An 11,097-nucleotide genomic window follows, 5' to 3' on the forward strand; every position below is an offset into this window, starting at 1 on the left:
CACCGGGATATACTACTTTTTTCCAAGGTCAGTTGGCCAGCAATTTGAGATTCCCTCTCCCTCCTTTCTTACAGAACCTAGCTAGCCACTTATTTCCAATGTTCTTTATCTCAGCTTGCCCCTAATTCATACCGATTGATTTGTAACGCCTCGATTATTTTTCAGATATATCAAATCCCCGTTGACCTTCTTATCTTTCATTATTTCTTCTATCTCAAAAAAAGGGAGCTCAGGGTAATATATTTCGCTGCTAGGTCAGATTGCAATTTCTTGAATAAATACCCGACCTCACACAAGAGATGGAAGAACAAATATTTCTTTATCAAGTCTCCTCAGCCGTATACTTGGCCTACAGTTTGACATCCCGAACTGTACCCACAATCAACCTTAGGTCAATATAGGTTAGAATCTGCTTCTTTATCTGCTACCAAGAGCTTGACCGACCTAAAATTTAACATTAATACTTTGGTGGACAACGAGACCCTTTTGTATAGAGTTGGTCTAAGTCCGAATGTGACTTCTCTAGAAGAACCACTAAGTAAGATTTCTATTTTTCTTTAAGTCTTTTTCTTATAGGTCGAATCATATTGAGTGCTTCTGTCAATAAACACTCGAAGTGGGATCTAAGCACAATTGATAGTTGGTGGGTTTCAAATGAGACAGTAGAGTCCTCAATTACTGAAGCGGAGGCTATGACATTAGTGAATGACCAACCCCTAAAGGTCGGGGATCCCCAAGCTTATGTTCTAAAGTCCCTAGGTGTCCAAGAGAACTCAAATTCGGCACATGTGGTGCAAATTATAATCGACGAGATGAAAACTATATCTGAGGCAGAGTAAGTGCCTCAACCACCTTCATCTTCAGAGACCAATGCAACTCTTTAATCCAATAAACCAGACTAACCTATTGTCGACGTCTTGGCAAGCTCATTAGAAGGAACTCCTATGACCTTAGGGACGACTATCAGCACGACCCAAGGGGTATAAGTTTATCAATTACTCGCCTTTCAAATATTATGTAATCTTTTTTAATGATTTTTCTCCTTTATATTTTAGAGTCATGTGATATTCCAACAGCAACCACGTACAAATATAGGGACTCCACCATATCATATATTTTAAATTTATGAGTAAAAAAATAACTACAAATTAAGAAAATATATAAAACTGCTATGATCATTCCGGATTTTCCCTGTTTCACAAACCGGTTTTCCTTCAACTTGGTTCAGCCTTTAACTCCAGGTTTAGCCAATGAGTCAACCGGTCCAATTCTATCGGTTTTTTTTTTCACTGAATTTCACCTATGCGATAAGCACCATCGATGAGTTTCATGGTTGAATATGTCAACTAACTACAACAACTCTAAGAAGTTATTGCTGAGGTCTGTTAAGCTCTATTTCGACGAAAAGATTAACGGATGAACCCTCAAATGAACTTGACACTAATCGTACTCAAATGAGTGAATTGAGGCATGAGTCATATTGATATACTACAATCGACAAACCTTTACGGTTTGTTATGAACACATCTATGCATCGACCGATCGATGCCAAACTCACCCGACTCCCTTGTAAGGAAACATCCAAAGGCACGAGGCAAGAAGAAGAGAATATGATGTCCAAAGTACATGCATGGAATTGGAAACTACTAAGTCTGCTGCATCAACATGTTGACATACAAGAATTAATATATGCCCTCCGATCCTGTACTGTTACAATTGTTTGGATTGGATTGTAAGTTTTTTCTGTCAAAAACCTCAAATTATCACCAGCAAATTCGCCTTTGCAATACTGAAGAGAAATGCTTTACTCATTCATGTCACCGTTGCTGATATTTTCTGATCGATGTCGTCAATCTATATATCTCTTGACGAGGATTACATGAAGAATGAGTCATTCAAATAGATACTGGAAAAAAACTGTCTTCGTCCTTCGTTCATGAACAAAGAATCACCAAGGTTGATCGATTAGAAGAGCATTTAGGAGCATGTTTCACGCAAAGCTGCTGCCAACTCCTTCAAGTCATGTCTCAAGGGGTTCTGTGTGTGTGGATTAAGAATCTAAATGAATTATTACATAACGATAAATGAAAATGGTTCTAACATCTAGATAAGGAATTAAAACTCCTTACTATTATTAAATTCATCATCACTAAAATGCTACAACAGAATATATAACTAGGCAAACTGACTAATATTTCATAACAATGAATATATATATATCTAGGCAGTCGAAATTGAATAACATTATAACAATGAATATGAATATCTAGGCATACACTTCTTATAATTGTTCATCCTGAAATAACTCCGCCCATGACGAATTAAACCCGTCATGGTCGGTCCTAAGCCTGGATAAAAGAGGAGGGTTACGTTAGATTGCAAACCAACGTCAAACTAAGACAAATGTTCAATGAATGGATTCATTAAACTATTGTGCTAATGCTAGGTTGTTCACAAGAAGGAACGCGTTGCAATGTCCGACTATAACGTTTTGACAAGGACCACTATATCTCCAAAACTTGGATGTAGTGATATGCAAGGGTTTGCGTTGCAGAGTTCGACTGTAACGTATTGGCAAGGATCACTACATCTCTATGAGAACTTGAGTATAGTGTTAAATAGGCAAAGTACTCTCACCATAGATTGGATAGGAACAAATATTATAAGAAAACTAATAGTCTAATATTTGGAACATGAAACATAGGAACCCTTACTGGTAAACCAATGGAGGTAGTAGATACGATGATTAGGAGAAGAATTAGTATTTTATATGTACAAGAGACAAAATGAATAGGCGAGAAAACAAAGATAGAGAACTCGAGTTTTAAATTATGATACACAAGAAAGAGTAAAATAAAAAATTGAGTGGATATTGTTGTAAATAGTTCGTTAAATGATGAAGTGGTAGGAGTAATTAAAAAAGGAGATAGAATTATAGCTCTCAAAATAGTGATGGAGAAAGAAACTATGAACGTAATTAGCATATATGCACCTCAAGCAAGATTAGATGAAGATATCAAATCAAAATTTTGAAAACGACCTAGATGAAGTATTACAAAATATTCCATCAAATGAAATAATTTTAATAGAAGGCGATCTAAATGGATAAGTCGGAGTGAAAAATGAGAAATATGAGAGGGTACATGGGGATTATGGGGGGTTATGGGTTTGGAATAAGAAATGAAGAAGAGAAAACTATATTGGATTTTACAATAACATATAACCTTATAATAGCTAATACTTTTTTAAGAAAAGAGAAGAATACTTGGTCACGTTCAAAAGTGGAATAATAAATCACAAATTGACTTTCTTATAGTTAGGAAGAGGAATAGAAAGATTTGTAAAGATTACAAGGTCATTTCTGGAGAAAGATTAACCAAATATAAGTTAGTAGTGTTAGATATACGCCTCAAGTACAATATCAAATAGAAGGAAAATATACACGACTCCTAAAATTAAGTGATGGAGATTAAAGGATGAAAAATAAAACATATTTAAGGAGAAGGTAAGAGTACATGTATTAAGTGAAATATACGATGACTTTAATACGACATATGATAAGATGATATCAAAGTTGAAAATAATAGCCAAGAGTGTACTCGGTGAGTCAAAGGGACATGCACCACCAAGTAAAAAATTTTGGCGGTGGAATTAGAAAGTACATGAGAAAATGAAAGAAAAACGAAACCTATAAGGAATCATATATTTATAAGAACGAGAAAAACTTTAAAAAATATATAATAGCCAAGAAAGAGGCTAAGATAGTAGTGAATGAAGCTAAAAATAAAATTTTTGAATGATTATATCAAAAATTGGATACAAAAGAAGGGGAAAAAGACATTTATAGAATAATTAAAGTGAGAGAGAGAGAGAGACAAAAGATGTTACCCAAATAAGATATATTAAAGATGAATGCAATAGGGTATTAATAAATGATGAAGAAATAAAAGAGCAGTGGAAGAGGTATTTTCATCAACTTTTTAATGAAAATTTAGGTGATCAACTTAGTTTAGATAATTTAAGTAGGTCAAATGAGTATAGAAACTTAAATTTTTATCATAGAATTCAATCTTCAAAAGTAAAATAATCTTTAAATGGGATGCAAAATAAAAAAGTCATTGGACTAGATGATATTCTGATAGAGGTATAGAAATGTCTAGGGAAACAAGGTATTGAATGACTTACAAAATTATTTACCATAATATTGAAAACAAAAAAATGGCTATCAATGGAGGGTAAATACTCTAGTACCCTTATATAAGAATAAGGAAGATGTACAAAATTGTACAAACTATAGAGGGTATTAAACTAATGAGTCATATCTATAAATCTTTGAGAAAGAATAATAGAAAAAAGATTAAGGAAGGAGACCACGATGAACGAAAATCAAGTTGGGTTCATATTTGGAAAATCAACAATAGAAACGATACATCTTCTCAAACAACTAATAGAAAATTATCGAAAGCAAAAGCAAAATCTACACATGATATTCATTGACTTAGAAAAATTTATGATAGAGTCTCAAGAGAAAAAAATTCTAAAAAAGAGATGCGTTAGCATAGCATATATTGAACTAATTAAGGATATGTATAAGGATGTAACGATCAGAATGAAGATTTCTAATGGATTAACTGAAACATTTCTAATAAAAATAGAGGTTACATCAAAAATCAACTCTAAGTCTATCTTTTTACATTAATTATGAACGAACTCATTGGACACATTCAAGACACAATACCGTGATGCATGTTATTTATAGATGATATTGTTTTGGTAGATGAGACACGTGATGGAGTAAATGTTAAAGTAGAATCTTAGGGAAAAAATAGTAGAAGTGAAAGATTTTAAATTTAGTAAAAGTAAAGACAAAATATATGGAATTTAAGTTTAGCAATATTAGACGTAATGAGATAATTAGAATCATTTTTGCAAGACGATGGAGGGATTCAGAAAGATGTCTTACATAGAATACAAGCAGAATGGTTGAAATAGAGGAGAGCATCGAGATGTTTTATGTGATCGTAAAATACCTCTAAAACTTAAAGGGAAGTTCTACAAAATAGTGATTAGATCTGTTATGCTATATGACGCTGAATGTTGGGCTATGACTCGAGCACATGAGCAGAAGATGAGAGTTGCAGAGATGATGATGTTAAGATGAAGGTGTAGACATACGAGGATGGACAGAATAAAAAATAAAAGCATTAAAGAGAAAAGTTGCATATATTGAAGGAAAACTCCGAAGACACATTTAAGATAGTACAAACATGTACGTAGATGACCAATAAATACTCCAGTTAGGCGATATAAAACTATGACAAATACGAACATCAAACGAGGAAAAGGAATATCAAAAAAGACTTGTTAACAATAATAAAATAAGATAAAATTTATTTAAGTATAGATGATGATATAGTAGGAGATAGAGTCCAATGACGTAGAAAGATTCATATAGCTGACCCACCTAATGGGATATGACTTGATTCTTGGTTGTTGTTGTAACAACCTGAAACTATAATAGGTCAACAACAAACAAATAACTTGACTAAGTTGTGATAAAGTTACAATAAACTAGGAAAGTCTGCTAACTATTGTAATATGAGAGAAGTTCAAATGAATTGTGGCTAGGTTGAGTTGAATTCGCCAATCTGAATTCAGTTCTTCCTAGGTAGATTGGATGGAAATGGCTTCAGATTGCCCGAACCACAAGTGTTTGACTGAAATAGAGTTCTAGGTTGATATTTTGAGGATTAATGGATCGAAATGGGCAAAAGGTTGAGGAGATGGTCGAAAGTTGGAGAAACTATTCATTGACACGCAACTAGAAACCCCTCGTTTCATAGGCCCATCGACGTGAGGAGCTTCTTCACTCCTTGTCACATGTCACAACTGCCAAATAGTCAAGTTGTTCCCTGGTGCAATGCTTCTCAATACAAGTCTAGCTCAGATTGATCTAACATTATTCCCTCAATCTCACACTATTTGCTTTGGTTGAACAAGCCTGCACCACACTCATATGACCTACTAATGGTCTCCCTGCGAGTGGGTAACTTGGATGGTATTGCCTACAATATTCAACAGGCACCTTTTGGCTGGAAGCAGAGGTTTAGGAACTAGAAAGCCTAAAGAGCTCCCCAAGGATGAAGCTTTCATGCATGATTTGCCTTGACTTATCCTTCTGGTCAGCAAAACTAGGCAAGAACAGGTAGTTAACATCACAGTAATGATTGTGTTAATTAGCAATATGTGCAATCCTTGTCCCAGCATTCAGTGTCCACAGTGTTCGACAAAGATGACAGAATTCACAAGAAAAACAAGGAGAAGGAAGCAAAGATGGTTGGCCAGCTAAATCAAACAAGAGTGTAAATTGTAACCATGAGGAAGTAACTAGTAACCATGAGAAAGGAGAATACCTGAATCAAGCTTATCCAGTTGGGAAAAGCGTTAGCTCCTTCTTTCTGGCACCAGCATTGTCAGCATCATCTTCGCCATTTCTTTTCCAATCTAAATCATTCAGTAAAGGAGCAAAGTGTGCCGGCGCCGGCATAAACACCATCCCAGGCCCAAATCCTGCCGTTTGATGGGCTACGTGTGGCGCCTGTGCAGGTCGGTTCAGCAATCCGGGGCCAAAATGCCCCAATTGGTTCTGATGGTAGTAGTGCTGCTGCATTGGATCCATATTCTTGTGGTGGTGCTGCAGCATCGCTACGGGCATGTAGGGTAAGCAGGGATCCGCCGTCGGCGCCGCGGGGCCAAGAAACGGGTGCGTCGCCGGGGAAGGGGAGGGGTTGGCGGCGGCTGCGGCCAGGCCTTGCGTCTGCACGCGCTTGAGGTAGAGCCGGTACTTCTGGAGGTGGCTTGCCACGTTCTCGCGGGTGAGGCCCTCGACGCCCATGATCTGCATGATGGTCTTGGGCACGGCGTTGGCGATGCCCAGATGCGCGACGGCGTCCACAAACCGCTTGTGTAGCTGAGGCGTCCACACCAGCCTCGGCCGCTTCAGCGTCCGCGGCGGCTCCGGATCCTCCTCCCCTCCACCGCCGAAGGCGTCGAAATCCTCCTCATCCTGGCGGCCAGGAAGGCGATGGTCAGCGGACGGGGCAGAGGAGGAAGCAGCAGCAGAGGAAGAGGAAGGGATGTCGAAGGCGAGGGCGAGGTCAGGAGCGATGAGGCCCTGCGAAAGGGGCACCAGCTCGTGGGGCGAAGGGAGCTGCTCCTCCCAGTCCCATCGAGCGAAGCATTTGGCTTCTTCTTCTTCTTCTTCTTCCAATTCCGCTACTTGTTGCCTCATCGGCAGAAGCGAAAAGAGAGAGAAAGCCGGGGCGGCGGCGGCGGCGGCGGCAATAAGCGAGTAGAGGAATTCAAGGTGGATATTTCTTCCAAACTCTTACTCTCGAACGTACCGCGTTTCTAATGGGGACAGAGTCGTCCTTCATATGGGGTTCACCGCAAAGCAGAGGCGGGTACATAACAGGATCCTTTTGGTTTTCGTTGGTTTACTGATCATTTATTTATTTATTATTGGTTCCATGTTATTTCGACGCGACTAACGAACCCTCTCCAGCCAGTTCCACGAGATCTTGTTGCTGGTCCTCACGTTTTGGGTCGGGTCCCACCCAAGAGACAACCTCCCCCCACATGAAGTGTGCGATTAACCGAATGATTAATGAGAACGTGGCGTGGTATTTATTCTATTTGTGTTGTATGGTGGTTGGAGGTGGGGAATGAGAATGTGGCGTGCTAAAGAATAAAAAGAGTTTGTTAGTTGTGACGGACAGGTGGCGGTAAAGCTGGGGAAGTTAATTAATTAATTTATTTATTTATTTTTTAAAACGTGAAAAGGAGAGGATAAGGTGCGAGTTCGGTTCCCGTGATAGTTGACTGACCGGATCATGCGAGTGCCACGATTTGTAGGGATTGAAGAAGAAAAGAAATTTAAATGAAAAAAAAAATTCTAAAGAAAAACAAATAATAATTATAATAATAATAAGAAATAAGAAAAAAAATTACGAACTTGGGTCTGGTAAGGTTATCCTCACGACGGCGCCACTACAAGAGATTTGAGTGAGACCACTCGATCGGTCGGTTAAAAATTCATCTGATCGGGTGGGACGGATTGATTAAGGATGATAAGCTCTGATAGATAATCTGACATCTCAACCAAATAGAGGAGGCTGGTTATGAAAAGATTTTTTGAATCCCGATTATTTATAATCGAATAATTAGAATTTTTTGAGTTAAAGTACGGAGGTGGATCGGATCGGATCGGATAAAATTCTATCAATATTAATTTAAATATTTGATTAATATATATATATATATATATATATATATATATATATATATATATAACTTAATTTCTAAATCAGAAAACATATTAAATAGTAGAAAAATTCTAAAAATAGCAAATGTAAAATAGTAGAAAAAAATATTAAAATAACAGAAAAAGTAATAAATTAGATATGTTTATGTTAGCATTGTCTATAATGAATGAATATCTAATGGTAAGGAAAAAGAAAATTTAAACTTGAGGACCCCATAAATATGCCAAGCTGATCAAGAAGATACTATACCAATTCCGAATACGCTAAGTTGAAAAAGATACTATACCAATTCAAAATGTGCTTCATGAAATCCAATCCTAAGACGTCAATCTCAAATACGCCATGTGAATTATACCAGTCTATCTTCACCTATCCTATGTATTTTATTCTGTTTTATCTTCTTTGGTTAGCGTATTCTTGGTATAGTGTCTTCTTCGACTTGACGTATTCTGAATTGGTATAGTATCTTCTTCGGCTTGGCGTATTCATGGGGTCCCCAAGTCTGAATTTTCTTTTTCCCTACCACTAGGCATTCATTGTATTTTTCTACCACTAGACATTCATTGTATTTTCTTACCACCAGACATTCATTGCATTTCTCTACCACTAGACATTCATTGTCTATATAGCATTCATTGTTATATAGACAATATTAACATTGACATATTTATCTTACTATTTTTTCTGCTATTTTAATATTTGTTTCTACTATTTTGACATATGCTATTTTAGGATTTTTTTTCTGCTATTTTTAGAATTTTTTTCTGCTATTTAGTATATTTTCTATTATTTTTTATCTTTTTCTACTTTCTTTAGGGGCTAAAGTGGGAAAAATAAAAAACATACCAAATAGTAGAAAAAGATATCAAATAGCAAAAAACATACCAAATTTCAAAAGAAACCCTAAAAATAACAGATGTAAAATAGCAAAAAAAAATCCTAAAATAACAAAATAAAGGGAAAAAATATTAAAATAGTAGAAAAAATAATAAGTTAGACATGTCTATATTAGCACTGTCTATATAACAATAAATGTATAATGATAGAGAAATACAATGAATATCTGGTGGTAAAGAAATGTAATGAATGCCTAAGGATAAGAAAAAAAAAATCAGGCTTGATATTTTTTTATTTAAAATTTAAAATTTAAAATTTAAAAAAGATTTTAAGATTTTAAGATTTTAAGATTTAGAGATAAAATTTTATTCAAATCGGATTTTCAATTTAACATAAAGAGTAAAAATTAAAAAATAATAATTTTAACCGTACGTGTCTATGGCTCATCCACAAATAGATGAGCAGGATAATAATATTCTATATTTATTTATTTAAGAATTTTTTTAAATTCTAAATAAAATTCAAAACCTACTTAACACCTTTTCAATTTGAATTTTATATCCATCATTTCACCAGTTCTCCACCTCTTTATTATTTCTTCATATTTAATTTTTTAATTTTTATTTTTTATATTATTTTCTTTAAAAATTTAATAAATATCCATAACTTCATCCAAATAATTTAAATTAAAAAAAAATACAATTGTGAATGGTAATAAGATATTTGAATAGAATATGGATATCTAATTCTCCCACAAATATGAGAATATATAACATGAAAGTTGAATACCCAATAGAAATAAAAATAAGATGGAAATGGATATAATAAATGGGGATGGAATGAAGGATATGAAATCCGATTCAAATCTGACTTATTGTCATTCCTAGCGACTAGAAAATTCTCAATCTAGCCCAACCCATAATGAATTGTGGATTAGACTAGCCAACCCATGTATATATATATACACACACGGTTTTGTTATGTTGTACAACCTCGTGCGCACCTCTCGTGGGTGACTAAGTGTGTGAGAGACGTCTAGAATTGATTTAGGCGTCCGGATGTGCACTTAGTCACCCACAAAGTAGTGTGCAAACTAATACTACTATATATAAAAAAAATCCCTTAAATAATGAATTTGATTATTTCATAAATAAACTTTTAACTTGCAAATCTATTTCTGTTTTGAGTTTTTTTTAAAAAAAATTCTTTTCAATCCGCGGACCAACCTGAACTTGTCTCATCTGGACTCACAATCCACACGGACTAGTCCGTATAGATCTGTTTTTAAATGGATTAATAAAATTTTAACTCAATTTACTTAAATTATTTAATAAGTCGTGTCCAATCCAAATTGATGACTCTGCCACTTGACCTGGAAAGAAAAAAAATTTATTTAATTTGATTTTAAACTGATAAAAATATTTAAAAATGATCTGTAAATGAATTTTTTTTATTGGGTCGTTCATTATTTTACAATGGATAAATAGAAAAAAAAATGTCTATCCATCCTTTCTTTCACCCTCAAATCCACACCTTCATGTAGTAGTAACTGAACTAAATTATTTGTGACTTGACTTGATTCGATCTACCTAATTGATCAGATAGAGGCTCATAATAGCATAGTAGATCCAATCTGATCAATAGGTTAGGTTGGGCAAGGTGACAAAAATTTAAAAATATTATCTTTTTGTTCTATTTCTATTTTTTTCTATCTTAAATTTTTTATTTTTTTATTTTAAAAAATAAGTTTGATGAGCCTAGGCATAGTTCATGCTCGCGAGATATACAAAAATAGACGACTAGACTTAGATCAAAGTCGACCCGATAGGTCTGTTTTGACAATACTAGATTTTGTTATGTCAAATGCTACATATTTTAGATTAGCTTTATTATCAACTATGAAGATGAATGAATCTTCATAGTCGCTCTACCTCAC

At 35.0% G+C, this 11,097-nt stretch overlaps 1 pseudogene; it reads right to left on the reverse strand.

Moving 5' to 3' along the window:
- Nucleotides 1-1,633: 1,633 nt before the first annotated feature.
- LOC141842658 (uncharacterized) lies at nt 1,634-7,436 on the reverse strand (annotated as a pseudogene).
- Nucleotides 7,437-11,097: the final 3,661 nt, after the last annotated feature.

Source organism: Curcuma longa, chromosome 1 (genome assembly GCF_044706935.1).
Source record: "Curcuma longa cultivar G26 ecotype Majalengka, Jawa Barat chromosome 1, ITB_CL_G26_1.1, whole genome shotgun sequence".
Lineage (NCBI taxonomy): Eukaryota > Viridiplantae > Streptophyta > Magnoliopsida > Zingiberales > Zingiberaceae > Curcuma > Curcuma longa.